Raw genomic sequence first — 16,851 nt, forward strand, 5'->3', positions numbered from 1 at the left:
ATGTTTATGAAACATTTCAAATTGTAAGGGGTGAACCTTGCATTTTTTAGCGAAATTGGGAAAAATCAGATCTTTCGGGAACATTTCAGATTGTAAGGGGTTAACCTTGCTTTTGTAGTAAAATTTGGCAAAATAAGATGTGTATGAAAAATTTCACAGTGTAAGGGGATAACCTTTCTTTTTTAGTAAAATTGGGAAAATTTAAATGTTTACGAAAAATTTCAAATTGTCAGTGGTTGACCTTGCATTTTTTAGCAAAATAGGGCAAAATCAGGTGTTTATGGAAAATTTCAGATGGTAAGGGGTTTACGTTGCATTTGTATCAAAATTGGGCAAAATCAGATTTGTATAAAAAATCAAAAATTGTAAGGGGTTAACCTTGCCAAATTAGGGCAAAATCAGATGTTTCTGGAAAATTGCAGATTGAAAGGGGGTTAACCTTGCTTTTTTAAGCGAAATTGGGAAAAATCGGATGTTTCTTGAAAATTGCAGATTGTAACGGTTTAACTTTGCATTTTTAGCATAACTGGGCAATATCAGGTTTATATGAAAAATCTCAAATTGTAAGGGGTGAACCTTGTATTTTTAGCGAAATTGGGCAAAATCAGATCTTTCTGGACAATTTCAGATTGTAAGGGGTTAACCTTGCTTTTTTAGTGATATTTGGCAAAATAAGATGTGAATGAAAAATTTCAAATTGTAAGGGTAACCCCTTACAATTTGAAATATTGCTTTTTTAGTAAAATTGGGCAAATTTAAAGCTTTATGAAAAATCTCAAATTGTAAGGGGTGAACCTTGCACTTTTTAGCAAAATAGGGCAAAATCAGGTGTTTATGAAAAATGTCAGATTGTAAGGGGTTAACCTTGCATTTTTAGCAAAATTGGGAAAAATCTGATTTGTATGAAAAATCCAAAATTGTAAGAGGTTGTAAGGGGTTAACCTTGCTTTTTTAGTAAAATTGGGCAAATTTAAATGTTTATGAAAAATCTCAAATTGTAAGGGGTGAACCTTGCACTTTTTAGCAAAATAGGGCAAAATCAGGTGTTTATGAAAAATGTCAGATTGTAAGGGGTGAACCTTGCATTTTTAGCAAAATTGGGAAAAATCTGATTCGTATGAAAAATCCAAAATTGTAAGAGGTTAACCTTTGCCCAATTAGGGCAAAATCAAATGTTTCTGGAAAATTGCAGATTGAAAGGGGTTAACCTTGCATTTTTAGCAAAACTGGGCAATATCAGATTTTTATGAAAAATCTCAAATTGTAAGGGGTGAACCTTGCACTTTTAGCAAAATTAGGAAAAATCTGATTTGTATGAAAAATCCAAAATTGTAAGAGGTTAACCTTTGCCCAATTAGGGCAAAATCAAATGTTTCTGGAAAATGGCAGATTGAAAGGGGTTAACCTTGCATTTTTAGCAAAACTGGGCAATATCAGATTTTTATGAAAAATCTCAAATTGTAAGGGGTGAACCTTGCATTTTTAGCAAAATAGGGCAAAATCAGTTGTTTCTGAAAAATTTCAGTTGTAAGGGGGTTAACCTTGTGTTTTAGCGAAATTGGGAAAAATCAGATTCGTACGAAAAATCAAAAATTGTAAGGGGTTCACCTTTGCCAAATTAGGGCACTAAAAATTGGGCAAATTTAAATGTTAATGAAAAATCTCAAATTGTAAGGGGTGAACCTTGCATTTTTAGCAAAATAGGGCAAAATCAGTTGTTTCTGAAAAATTTCAGTTGTAAGGGGGTTAACCTTGTGTTTTAGCGAAATTGGGAAAAATCAGATTCGTACGAAAAATCAAAAATTGTAAGGGGTTCACCTTTGCCAAATTAGGGCACTAAAAATTGGGCAAATTTAAATGTTAATGAAAAATCTCAAATTGTAAGGGGTGAACCTTGCACTTTTTAGCAAAATAGGGCAAAATCAGGTGTTTATGAAAAATGTCAGATTGTAAGGGGTGAACCTTGCATTTTTAGCAAAATTGGGAAAAATCTGATTTGTATGAAAAATCCAAAATTGTAAGAGGTTAACCTTTGCCCAATTAGGGCAAAATCAAATGTTTCTGGAAAATTGCAGATTGAAAGGGGTTAACCTTGCATTTTTAGCAAAACTTGGCAATATCAGATTTTTATGAAAAATCTCAAATTGTAAGGGGTGAACCTTGCATTTTTAGCGAAATTGGGAAAAATCAGATTCGTACGAAAAATCAAAAATTGTAAGGGGTTAACCTTTGCCAAATTAGGGCACTAAAAAAGCAAGGTTAACCCCCTTACATCTGAAAATTTCAAATTGTTAGGGGTTAACCTTGCATTTTTAAGCAAAATACGGCAAAACCAGGTGTTCATGAAAATTTTCAGATTGCAAAGGGTTCACCTTGCATTTTTAGCAAAATTGGGAAAAATCAGATTTGTATGAAAAATCAAAAATTGTAAGTGTTTAACCTTTGCCAAATTAGGGCAAAATCAGATGTTTCTTGAAAATTGCAGATTGAAAGGGGTTAACCTTGCATTTTAAGCAACTTTGGGCAAAATCAGATGTTTCTGAAAAAAATTCCAATGTAAGGAATTAACCTTACTTTCTTTTGGGGGGGGGGGGGGCGGGAATTTGGTAAAAATTAGATGTTTATGGAAAATTTCAAATTGTAAGGGGTTCAGATTGCATTTTTTTTTAGCAAAATAGGGCAAAAGCAGATATTTATGGAAAATTTCAAATTGTAAGGTGTTAACCTTGCTTTTTTAGTAAAATTGGGAAAATTTAAATGTTTATGAAAAAATTCTAATTGTCAGAGGTTAACCTTGCATTTTTAGCAAAATAGGGCAAAATCAGGTTTTTATGGAAAATTTCAGATTGTAAGGGTTAACTTTGCAGTTTAAGCAAAATTGGGCAAAATCAGATTTGTATGAAAAATCAAAAATTGTAAGGGGTTAACCTTGCCAAATTAGGGCAAAATCAGATGTTTCTGGAAAATTGCAGATTGAAAGGGGTTAACCTTGCTTTTTTAAGCGAAATTGGGAAAAATCAGATGTTTCTTAAAAATTGAAGATTGTAAGGGGTTAACTTGGCATTTTTAGCATAACTTGGCAATATCAGATTTATATGAAAAATCTAAAAAAGCAAGGTTAACCCCCTTACATCTGAAAATTTCAAATTGTAAGGGGTGAACCTTGTATTTTTAGCGGAAACTTTACATCTGGATTTATAGAAGCATCTGATTCTGCCCATTTTAAGTAAAATATGCTCCAAATTTTTTTCAGAGACATATGATTTTGCCCAAAGTTGCTAATATCTGCAAGGTTCACCCCTTACAATTTGAGATTTTTCATCAAAATCTCATTGTGCCCAATTTTGCTTAAAATTCAAGGTTAACCCCTTTCAATCTGCAATTTTCCAGAAACATCTGATTTTGCCCTAATTTGGCAAAGGTGTTTTTGATTTTCATACAAATCTGATTTTTCCCAATTTTGCTAAAAATGCAGAGTGAACCCTTTACAATCTGAAATTTTTCATGAACACCTGGTTTTGACGTATTTTGCTAAAAAATGCAAGGTTAACCCCTAACAATTTGCTTTTTTAGTGCCCTAATTTGGCAAAGGTTAACCCCCTTACAATTTTTGATTTTTCATACAAATCTGACTTTTCCCGATTTTTGCTAAAAAAGCAAGGTTAACCCCCTTACATCTGAATTTTTTTCAGAAAGATCTGCTTTTGCCCAATTTTGATAAGAATGCAAGGTTCACCCCTTACAATTTGAGATTTTTCATGAAAATCTGATATTGCCCAGTTTTGCTAAAAATGCAAGGTTAACCCCTTACAATTTGAAATTTTTCACAAACACCTAATTTTTTCCAAATTTCACTAAAGAAAAAAGTAAGGTTAATTCCTTACATCGGATTTTTTTCCATAAACATCTGATTTTGCCCTATTTTTCTAAATAAAATGCAATCTTAACCCCTTACAATCTGAAAATTTTTCATGAACACCTGGTTTTGCCGTATTTTGTGAAAAAAATGCAAGGTTAACCCCTAACAATTTAAAAATTTTCATGCACATTAAAATTTGCCCAAATTTACTAAAAAAGCAAGGTTAACCCCTTATATCTGAAATTTTCCAGAAAAATCTGATTTTGCCCAATTTCGCTAAAAATACAATGTTCACCCCTTATAATTTGAGATGTTTCATAAACGTCTAACTTTGCCAAATTTCACTAAAAGAGCAAGGATAATCCCTTACATCTGAAATTTTCCAGAAACATCTGATTTTGCCCAATTTTGCTAAAATGCAAGGTTAACCCCTTACAATTTGAAATTTTTCATAAACATCTGATTTTGCCCTATTTTGCTAAAAAAAATGCAATCTTAAACCCTTACAATTTAAAATTTTTCATAAACACCTAATTTTTACCAAATTTCACTGAAGAAAAAAGTAAGGTTTATTCCTAACATCGGATTTTTTTTCATAAACATCTGATTTTGCCCAATTTTGCTAATATATGCAAGGTTCACCCCTTACAATTTGAAATTTTTCATAAAAATCTCATTTTGCCCAATTTTGCTTAAAATGCAAGGTTAACCCCTTTCAATCTGCAATTTTCCAGAAACATCTGATTTTGACCTAATTTGGCAAAGGTTAACCTCTTACAATTTTGATTTTTCATACAAATCTGATTATTCCCAATTTTGCTAAAAATGCAAGGTGAACCCCTAACAATTTGAAATTTTTCATGCACATTAAAATTGGCCCATTTTTACTACAAAAGCAAGGTTAACCCCCTTTCATCTGAAATTTTTCAGAAACATCTGATTTTGCCCAATTTTGCTAAAAATGCAAGGTTCACCCCTTAAAATTTGAGATTTTTCATAAAAATCTGATATTGCCCAGTTTTGCTTTAAATGCAAGGTTAACGCCTTTCAATCTGCAATTTTCCAGAAACATCTGATTTTGCCCTAATTGGGCAAAGGTTTACCTCTTACAATTTTGGATTTTTCATACAAATCTGATTTTTCCCAATTTCGCTTAAAAATGCAAGGTTAACCCCTTACAATCTAACATTTTTCATAAACACCTGATTTTGCCCTATTTTGCTAAAAAAATACAAGGTTCACCCTTACAATTTGAGATTTTTCATAAACATTTAAATTTGCCCAATTTTACTACAAAAAGCAAGGTTAACCCCTTACAATTTGAAATTTTTCATTCACATCTTATTTTGCCAAATATCACTAAAAAAGCAAGGTTAACCCCTTACAATCTGAAATTGTCCAGAAAGATCTGATTTTGCCCAATTTCGCTAAAAATACAAGGTTCACCCCTTACAATTTGAGATTTTTCATATCAACCTGATTTTGACCAATTATGCTAAGAATGCCAAGTTAACCCCTTACCATCTTCAATTTTCAAGAAACATCTGATTTTTTCCAATTTCGCTTAAAAAAAGCAAGGTTAACCCCTTTCAATCTGCAATTTTCCAGAAACATCTGATTTTGCCCTAATTTGGTAAGGTTAACCTCTTACAATTTTGGATTTTTCATACAAATCTGATTTTGCCCAATTTTGCTAAAAATGCAAAGTTAACCCCTTACAATCTAACATTTTCCATAAACACCTTATTTTGCCCTATTTTGCTAAAAAATGCAAGGTTAACCCCTTACAATCTAACATTTTTCATAAACACCTGATTTTGCCCTATTTTGCTAAAAAATACAAGGTTCGCCCCTTACAATTTGAGATTTTTCATAAACATTTAAATTTGCCCAATTTAACTACAAAAAGCAAGGTTCACCCCTTACAATTTGAAATTTTTCATTCACATCTTATTTTGCCAAATATCACTAAAAAAGCAAGGTTAACCCCTTACAATCTGAAATTGTCCAGAAAGATCTGATTTTGCCCAATTTCGCTAAAAATACAAGGTTCACCCCTTACAATTTGAGATTTTTCATATAAATCTGATTTTGCCCAATTATGCTAAGAATGCCAAGTTAACCCCTTACCATCTTCAATTTTCAAGAAACATCTGATTTTTCCCAATTTCGCTTAAAAAGCAAGGTTAACCCCTTTCAATCTGCAATTTTCCAGAAACATCTGATTTTGCCCTAATTTGGCAAGGTTAACCTCTTACAATTTTGGATTTTTCATACAAATCTGATTTTGCCCAATTTTGCTAAAAATGCAAAGTTAACCCCTTACAATCTGAAATTTTCCATAAACACCTGATTTTGCCCTATTTTGCTAAAACATACAAGGTTCGCCCCTTACAATTTGAGATTTTTCATAAACATTTAAATTTGCCCAATTTTACTAAAAAAGCAAGGTTAACCCTTTACAATCTGAAATTTTCCAGAAAGATCTGATTTTGCCCAATTTCGCTAATATATGCAAGGTTCACCCCTTACAATTTGAAATTTTTCATAAAAATCTCATGGGCCAATTTTACAGAAACATCTGATTTTGCCCTAATTTGGCAAAGGTTAACCTCTTACAATTTTGATTTTTCATACAAATCTGATTATTCCCAATTTTGCTAAAAATGCAAGGTGAACCCCTAACAATTTGAAATTTTTCATGCACATTAAAATCGGCTCATTTTTACTACAAAAGCAAGGTTAACCCCCTTTCATCTGAAATTTTTCAGAAACATCTGATTTTGCCCAATTTTGCTAAAAATGCAAGGTTCACCCCTTAAAATTTGAGATTTTTCATAAAAATCTGATATTGCCCAGTTTTGCTTTAAATTCAAGGTTAACCCCTTTCAATCTGCAATTTTCCAGAAACATCTGATTTTGCCCTAATTGGGCAAAGGTTTACCTCTTACAATTTTGGATTTTTCATACAAATCTGATTTTTCCCAATTTTGCTAAAAATGCAAGGTTAACCCCTTACAATCTAACATTTTTCATAAACACCTGATTTTGCCCTATTTTGCTAAAAAATACAAGGTTCGCCCCTTACAATTTGAGATTTTTCATAAACATTTAAATTTGCCCAATTTAACTACAAAAAGCAAGGTTCACCCCTTACAATTTGAAATTTTTCATTCACATCTTATTTTGCCAAATATCACTAAAAAAGCAAGGTTAACCCCTTACAATCTGAAATTGTCCAGAAAGATCTGATTTTGCCCAATTTCGCTAAAAATACAAGGTTCACCCCTTACAATTTGAGATTTTTCATATCAATCTGATTTTGCCCAATTATGCTAAGAATGCCAAGTTAACCCCTTACCATCTTCAATTTTCAAGAAACATCTGATTTTTCCCAATTTCGCTTAAAAAGCAAGGTTAACCCCTTTCAATCTGCAATTTTCCAGAAACATCTGATTTTGCCCTAATTTGGCAAGGTTAACCTCTTACAATTTTTGATTTTTCATACAAATCTGATTTTGCCCAATTTTGCTAAAAATGCAAAGTTAACCCCTTACAATCTGAAATTTTCCATAAACACCTGATTTTGCCCTATTTTGCAAAAAAATGCAAGGTTAACCACTGACAATTTGAAATTTTTCATAAATATTTAAATTTTCCAAATTTTACTAAAAAAGAAAGGTTAACCCTATACAATTTGAAATTTTTCATACACATCTTATTTTGCCACATTTTACTACAAAAGCAAGGTTAACCCCTTACAATCTGAAATTTTCCAGAAAGATCTGATTTTGCCCAATTTCGCTAAAAATACAAGGTTCACCCCTTACAATTTGAGATTTTTCATATAAATCTGATTTTGCCAAGTTATGCTAAAAATGCCAAGTTAACCCCTTAACATCTTCAATTTTCACGAAACATCTGATTTTTTCCCAATTTCGCTTAAAAAAACAAGGTTAACCCCCTTACAATCTGAAATTTTTCAGAAACATCTGATTTTGCCCAATTTTGCTAAAAATGCAAGGTTCACCCCTTAAAATTTGAGATTTTTCATAAAAATCTGATATTGCCCAGTTTTGCTTTAAATGCAAGGTTAACCCCTTTCAATCTGCAATTTTCCAGAAACATCTGATTTTGCCCTAATTGGGCAAAGGTTTACCTCTTACAATTTTTGATTTTTCATACAAATCTGATTTTTCCCAATTTTGCTAAAAATGCAAGGTTAACCCCTTACAATCTAACATTTTTCATAAACACCTGATTTTGCCCTATTTTGCTAAAAAATACAAGGTTCGCCCCTTACAATTTGAGATTTTTCATAAACATTTAAATTTGCCCAATTTAACTACAAAAAGCAAGGTTCACCCCTTACAATTTGAAATTTTTCATTCACATCTTATTTTGCCAAATATCACTAAAAAAGCAAGGTTAACCCCTTACAATCTGAAATTGTCCAGAAAGATCTGATTTTGCCCAATTTCGCTAAAAATACAAGGTTCACCCCTTACAATTTGAGATTTTTCATATCAATCTGATTTTGCCCAATTATGCTAAGAATGCCAAGTTAACCCCTTACCATCTTCAATTTTCAAGAAACATCTGATTTTTCCCAATTTCGCTTAAAAAGCAAGGTTAACCCCTTTCAATCTGCAATTTTCCAGAAACATCTGATTTTGCCCTAATTTGGCAAGGTTAACCTCTTACAATTTTTGATTTTTCATACAAATCTGATTTTGCCCAATTTTGCTAAAAATGCAAAGTTAACCCCTTACAATCTGAAATTTTCCATAAACACCTGATTTTGCCCTATTTTGCTAAAAAATGCAAGGTTAACCACTGACAATTTGAAATTTTTCATAAACATTTAAATTTGCCCAATTTAACTACAAAAAGCAAGGTTCACCCCTTACAATTTGAAATTTTTCATTCACATCTTATTTTGCCAAATATCACTAAAAAATTTTCCAGAAACATCTGATTTTGCCCTAATTTGGCAAGGTTAACCTCTTACAATTTTTGATTTTTCATACAAATCTGATTTTGCCCAATTTTGCTAAAAATGCAAAGTTAACCCCTTACAATCTGAAATTTTCCATAAACACCTGATTTTGCCCTATTTTGCTAAAAAATGCAAGGTTAACCACTGACAATTTGAAATTTTTCATAAATATTTAAATTTTCCAAATTTTACTAAAAAAGAAAGGTTAACCCTATACAATTTGAAATTTTCCATACACATCTTATTTTGCCACATTTTACTACAAAAGCAAGGTTAACCCCTTACAATCTGAAATTTTCCAGAAAGATCTGATTTTGCCCAATTTCGCTAAAAATACAAGGTTCACCCCTTACAATTTGAGATTTTTCATATAAATCTGATTTTGCCAAGTTATGCTAAAAATGCCAAGTTAACCCCTTAACATCTTCAATTTTCAAGAAACATCTGATTTTTTCCCAATTTCGCTTAAAAAAGCAAGGTTAACCCCTTTCAATCTGCAATTTTCCAGAAACATCTGATTTTGCCCTAATTTGGCAAGGTTAACCTCTTATAATTTTTGACTTTTCATACAAATCTGATTTTGCCCAATTTTGCTAAAAATGCAAAGTTAACCCCTTACAATCTGAAATTTTCCATAAACACCTGATTTTGCCCTATTTTGCTAAAAAATGCAAGGTTAACCACTGACAATTTGAAACTTTTCATAAATATTTAAATTTTCCAAATTTTACTAAAAAAGAAAGGTTAACCCCTTACAATTTGAAATTTTTCATACACATCTTATTTTGCCACATTTTACTACAAAAGCAAGGTTAACCCCTTACAATCTGAAATTTTCCAGAAAGATCTGATTTTGCCCAATTTCACTAAAAAAATGCAAGGTTCACCCCTTACTATTTGAAATGTTTCATAAACAGAATATTTCACACATAGGGGCCTAAATTATATATTTTTAAATTTATTAGAGACGCATTGATCGTGCTATCATATTATACCATTGCGAATTACTGTATTGTTTGGAATGCTCACAATTAAAGACACGTTATTTGAAAGATGTATAAATAATATTTATATTACAATGTACATCTTTATTTTCTTTCCCGGTATAATTTATGGCGTTTCTTACGTCAATTGGCAATTGCGTCATTATATAATGATAGTCAAATTGATCGAACGAAACTCCGTTTTGATTATAGTCAATTATGAATATTCATTGATTTATGACATACAACTTTGTTTCATTTTTGATACTACCCGTAGACCTGCCGAGCAGCTGTAGATATCAAACTAAACCAAAGTATAAAAGATAGAGGGTAAAAAAAATCAAAAAGTTATGTGCTAGTCAAGCTTTCAGGGATCGGTCTGAGCCATAACAATGCCCCAGCCGATCCCTTAGTTCTCTTCCGGGGTCTCGGCGTCCCCGACCAATACACACTTCCTTCCCTATCCATCCATATAACCCCGGAGGGCCAGGCACCATGTAAAAGCAAAGAGCTAAGGGAGGAACAGGGCGGCCCCTAAGCCCTGATCCTCCGAGTGGACCACATGCCCTGAACCTGTACGAAGGCGCCAACCTGGAACTCGCGGACAGTACCAGCAGCAGTGCTTACCGATTAAGCTAAGGTACTGTTGGTACTTTACGACGGGAAATTAAATCTCTTATAGTGAATAATTGAACTCATACGTTAAAAACCAAAAAGACACCAGCGGGATTCGAACCCGGGACCCCTCTAACCGCGGACGACGAATCGTAACCACTCGGCCATTTCGTAACCTTAGAATTTTCCTTAAACTGAGAAAAGTTGTCTTTATAGGTGAGCAAACGCGCCAGGAAGATTACTGGGTCCATTTGCTTTACCTTAATGGGTAAAAACAAGTCGATATAATGAGCCTAGTGTGTTTGGTTTGTTAGGAAGCTGCATAACACAGCCTAATGTGCAAAACAGTGGTGTGCTAGGCGGATCATTACGCAACAATGAACACCGCAATTGTGTATTTTCAAAAGGCAGACGCGTAGATTTCTACTCTTTGTATCTGGGCACATATAGATTCTCACCTCCCTCTTCAGCTATTTCGACTTTCTTAAAAAGAAAAATAGAGACTGTCAGCGAATCTCCGGGAGTTGAAATAAGAATCGTCCCCTCGATAGACCTCAGACTCAGTAAAGTTCAACATTGGGCTTTTTTTCAACAGCTGTTTTTTTGCGGAAACTTTTCATCTGGATTTTTTAGAAACATCTGATTTTGCCCAATTTTAGTAAAATATGCTCCAAATTTTGCTAAAAAAGCAAGGTTAACCCCTTACCATTTTAGATTTTTCATACAAATCTGATTTTGCCAAATTTTACTAAATATACAAGGTACACAATTTAAAAATTTTCATAAACATTTCTTTTTGCCCAATTTTGCTAGAAATACAAGGTTACGCCCTAACAATCTGCAATTTTCCAGAATCATCCGATTGTGTCCTATTTTGCTTTAAAAAAATGCAAGGTTAACCCCTTACAATTTGATTTTTTTTCATGAACATTTAATTTTCCCCAATCTTATTCAAAAAGCAAGGTTAACCCCTTACAATCTGCAATTTTCCAGAAACATTTGATATTTTCCGATTTTCGCTTAAAAAAAATGCGAGGTTAACCCCTTTCAATTTGAAATTTTTCGTAACATCTAACTTTGCAAAATTTCACTAAAAAAGCAAGGTTAGGCCAAAAAAAAAAGTCTCCCTCTCTGGTATGGAGCTTGCCCAAAAAGTGGTGCGGCGACGCGGCTTGTTCTTTTTTTTTTTACCTGTTTTTTTTTGCTTCAAATGTCGGCTGATGACTGCAAATGGTGCCCGACTAAGTGCAAATATTATGGGAGACCAGAGAGGCCACATAAAGCTTATTCTCGATCATAACCCCATCTAAAAACACGTTAAAATTTTGCAGCAGCAGGATTCCAGTCAACCATTGAGTTTGGCGGTTTTGAGACATCATCGTTCATTGAAAATAAAAACTTTTTCATTTTGCCGACGCGCATGGCTACGGCGACGCGCGCGCATACCAGAAACCGGAGACTTTTTTTTTTGGCCTTAATCCCTTACATCTGAAATTTTTCGGAAACATCTGATTTTGCCCAATTTCGCTAAAATATGCAATGTTCACCCCTTACAATTTGAAATGCTTCATAAACATCTAACCCCATACAATCTGCAATTTTCCAGAAACATCTGATTTTCCCCGATTTTGCTAAACAAAATGCAAGGTTAACCCCTTACAATTTGATTTTTTTTCATAAACATCTAATTTTGCCCAATTTTACATCAGCTTATGCTAACAAATTATCAGGTAACTGGATCATTAAACGGGACAGGTGCACATCGGCCTTGGAGCTCAGACCATGTGTCATGCACTCCTCAATGCATAGATGATGCACATAACACTATGGGTAGTACAGGCACAGCTGGGGGTACTGCCCAAACAATGATGAACGCATTGCGTATGCTTAAAGAATTACCCACAATTCCGGTTTTTACCGTTTAGGTTTGGCTCTAATCAGTTTACGCGATCCCATGACGTCTCATACACTGACTTTAGGCAAAATAGTCAGACTTTCGCGGTCTAGTAACCAGACTTTAACTCTTACAGAAACATCGAATGAAAAGGGAAATATCAAATGCATATTGCAAAAGATCGAATGCAAACATACCGATGAAACATCGAATACAAATAGCTCGAAATGTCAAAAAAATGTGTGAAACATTGCTCACATATTTGAGAATATCGCACACAATTGTATCGAAAAACATCGCACATTTAATGCAAAAAATCGAACATAATATCGAAAACATCGCACATATATATCGTCAAAAACATCGCACATATAAATTGAAAATCGCATATAAATGTAAAACATCGCACACATTTATTGAACATCGCACATATATTGTAAAACATCGCACAAATATATTAAACATCGCGCAAATAATGAAAAACATCGAAAAATTATATTGAACATCGCACATAAATGTAAAAGATAACAAACACATATTGAACATCCAACATATATATTGCAAAATATTGAATATTGCAACGTTTGACACGCCATACAATACCCCTCTGTTACACATCGTGGAAATAAATTGCACGAAATTTCAGTTTAATACATTTTGTATTTCTTGAGTTATTGATCGGAAACTGAGTTGTTACTTTTGTTCAATAGTGCAGCATCCGCACCAATATTCTTTTATTTAATAGAGGGCGCGCCACATAAATAGTAGTCTCGATAATTATCCACCACCAAACTCGTTTGGGGGGCAACAACTCCAGAAATACAAAATGTTTTAAATTGAATTTTCGTCTAGTGATTTGTCATTGTGTTTAACATTACGAGATATAATATCATAAGAAACCGTCAAACAATGAAGCAATATTGACCGTAACAATACAGTGTTTTATACGCAACAAGTGCATTCCGAATGAAAATCAATGTGAATTTTTCGAGTGTAAAACACTACATTGTTACGATCATGTTATTTTTTTATCGTTGGACTGTTTCTCATGATATTCAATACTCCTCTGTTACACATCGTGGAAAATAATTGCACGAAATTTCAGTTTAATACATCTTGTATTTTTTGAGTTGTTGCTCGGAAACTGAGTTGTTATTTTTGTTCAATAGTGCAGCATCCGCACCAATATTCTTTCAACAAAGGGCGCGCCAATAGTGGTCTCGATAATTAACCACCACCAAACTCGTTTGGGGGGCAACAACTCCAAAAAATACAAGATGTTTCGAATTGAATTTTCGTCTATTGATTTGTCAGCGACCGCAAGCCCCATTTGAGAGAAAAAGTTGAGGACCGGACCAACTTTTACGACAACGTGCTGGTAATGACGTTACCGCCAAAAACAAATTACCTTTCCGGCGAAAACATTGCAAACTACTTTTTTGAGAACGAAGCTTGAAATGAGGCAGGGGATGCTGGATCGCGAGGTTGCCAAAAAGTTTAAGTTGACAAAATGTGTTCGCGCCGGAACACTTAGATGTTCTGTAGTTGTGGGGATTAATGGACCACACACGAGCCCCGTTGGATATGGGAACCGAAGACGCTGTGGGGACAGCAGAAACCAAAAAAAATAATAATAATCCCCATAACGCGGTGACGAGCCGCCCATTCGTTTGCATGGAGGATAATTTTTCCTATGTTGTTCCTTATCACGATCTTTTGTTTATAATACAGTTGAGTCTTCTGTTCATACTTTTTAACTCGTTTTGCAAACGCTCCAATTGATTTTGTACACGTTTTCTAATCGAGGACGTCCTCGATTTGACTCCTGGTCTCAATTACACAAAGATATTTCACGTGTGTCCTCGAGTTACGAACCCATATACACACCGATACAAGTGTGTGCTTGCCTGCAATCGGCAACCCCCTATTGTCCCTCTTTTGTTTGTACTTCAACTTTTCAGGAAGACCTCCCATATATGTATTGTACACGATCACCAGATTGGGGACCTCCGGGAATTGGGGACCCTATTGTCCTCTGTTGTTCAAAGTCCCCTATTGAATGCAGAAACATCTTCGTTTGCGTAACATACCTAGTGCGGACATTCCTTTGTTTTCGTGTAGTTAAGAAAAGCCTGTGACAAAAACCCATTTTACTCACACTGTGAAAGCTCTTTCAACCCAAATGTTTTTTCTGTGATTCCCTTGAATGTTTCTCTTCATTTTGCGAAGGATAAACTGAACCCCAAAAAGCCTCTACACCTGTTTTCCAGAGAGGGGGAAACCTTGTGTGGACGTGGGCAAGTCTACATCCGTATCTGAAAACTGGTTTATGTGGACATCTTTTGTTCGGAAGTCCACACAGTGAATGTAATGCTTGTCTAACTGAACTCACACACAGGTTGGAAAAAACTGAATGAGACTCTCAACTCGCGTTTGCAGAGAACATACAGCAATACCTTTATTTGTTCAAGCCAAACAAAACAAAACAAGGAAAAATCACAACTTACGCTTCATAACAATAATTAACTTGATTGTGTTATGTAATGACTGCCTTCTCTGGGTAGCTGCCTTAATTATTTAAAATAAAATGCGGTGGCTTTTTTTGACGGAAGGAAAGGTGAAAGTAACGCTACTGCGGGTGCCCAATCCAATATCGCAACTACCTTTCACAAAACATTTTTTGTGTGGTCTTTTGGCACACCAAATTACAATCACCTAACTGCACTTGCACAATCCTTTATCAACAACCACACCCAAAAGTTTCACAAACTCAATAATGGCCGACTCAGTTTAAGTGCGCAAAAATGCATGTTTGTTTTCTGAGTAAACAACATCGTCCAATGAAATAAACAACTGACTGAAATGTCCTCAAATATCTGTAAACCCTACTGCATTATTTCATTTTACTGAACAAATTGAAAACTTTATGACTGTTTCAAATTGAAATTGTATTGCGGATATCACGTTATCCGGTTCGTTAGTAAAAACGTCATTCACACGCGCGCACCACTGATAACTAGCGCCCATTGGATAAACGCCCGAGTTGCGTTAACTTGCGGTGTATGTAGCGTGAATATGCAGCGGGAAGAGCCATCCATGTAAGCCCCGCCCACTATGCACGTGGCAAAGAACACGTGCTCCTCAAGATGCGCGCGTAGTCCTCACGTGCATACATCTGACTTTGTGCACGCATGTCAGACATTATTCACGGATGTGAGTGGTCAAACCATCATGGGGCGGGGCTTGTATGGATCGGTTTGAGTACACCAAGGGCCAAGTTCGCGCAAGGACTATAGTTGACCAATGGTTAACTAACGTTTGCCCGAACTCTGTCTAGTCGACGGTGGCTGACTACGCTAGTCGACTATTTGGAACCAGCCTACTGGGGTTGGTTGGTTCGCTGGTAACCAATAGCCGCGCGCATTCATAACGCTAGCAGAGAGCCAGGATCCAGAAGTTTTGCGATGACATTTTTGACCAGCGTTTGACGAGAGACGTTCGCACGTTGCTATCAGTGCGCAGGCGTAAGGTACGTCACAAATCAACCACTAGTCGACTAATGGTCCTTGCCCGAACTTGGCCAAGCATGTGCGTTTTGTTTTTCCTCACGAGCTCTTGGACAGAACAGGGAAAGTGTTCTTACATTATTGAATGGCACATAAGGCAGTACTAAAAATCTATTACAAATTACCTACCTAAAATTGACGATTGCAGGTGCAAATATGTTTGCAAGTAATAACAGATATACAGGGTGAGTAAAAACTAAAAACGAAACCCAAATGTCGGGACTATTGTTATATTGAAGTTCTGCATGTAGCACCTTCAAAATCTAGGACATGAAGGCCCAATTCAAACGCTTTCTTTTAGTACAAAAATTTTTCAAATTCAAATTTTAAACACAACCACCGTTTTAAAGTTCTGTAAACGGATCACAAAAAAGGTGTGCGTTCTTTCAGCAAAACGCAAACAATTAACACGCATCCCTATGTGATTCGTTTTCTTTTTTTACTGAAAGAAGACTGAACTTTTTTGTGATCCGTGGACAGAACCTTAAAACGGTGGTTGTGTTTAAAATTCCGTAACTTGAAAAGTACATGAGGGGTTTGAATGATTCTTGTACTAAAAGAAAGCTTATGAATTGGGCTTTCATAATTTGAAAGTGCTACATGCAGAACTTCAATAAAACAATGGTTCCAACATTTCGGTTTCGTTTTTTTTTTTAGTCACCCTGTATATGTTGTCCAAACTTACTAACTTAAAAACTTATAAAAGACATTCCTTTGTCACAATGGACCGATCCAGCAGGCCCCGCCCACTGACGTGCTCCTCTCCAATGCCACACTGCATTTTCCTGACGCGCGCATCATACGCGCGTGCACGCACGTCGGACTTTTGTGCACGCACGTCGGACATAAATCACGGCTGTGATTGGTTAGAACACCATGGGGCGGTGCTTACTGGATCGGTCCATTACAACTCTTGAGTAATATTCATTATATTG

This window comes from Patiria miniata, unplaced genomic scaffold, assembly GCF_015706575.1.
Source record: "Patiria miniata isolate m_02_andy unplaced genomic scaffold, ASM1570657v1 HiC_scaffold_7, whole genome shotgun sequence".
Taxonomy (NCBI): domain Eukaryota; kingdom Metazoa; phylum Echinodermata; class Asteroidea; order Valvatida; family Asterinidae; genus Patiria; species Patiria miniata.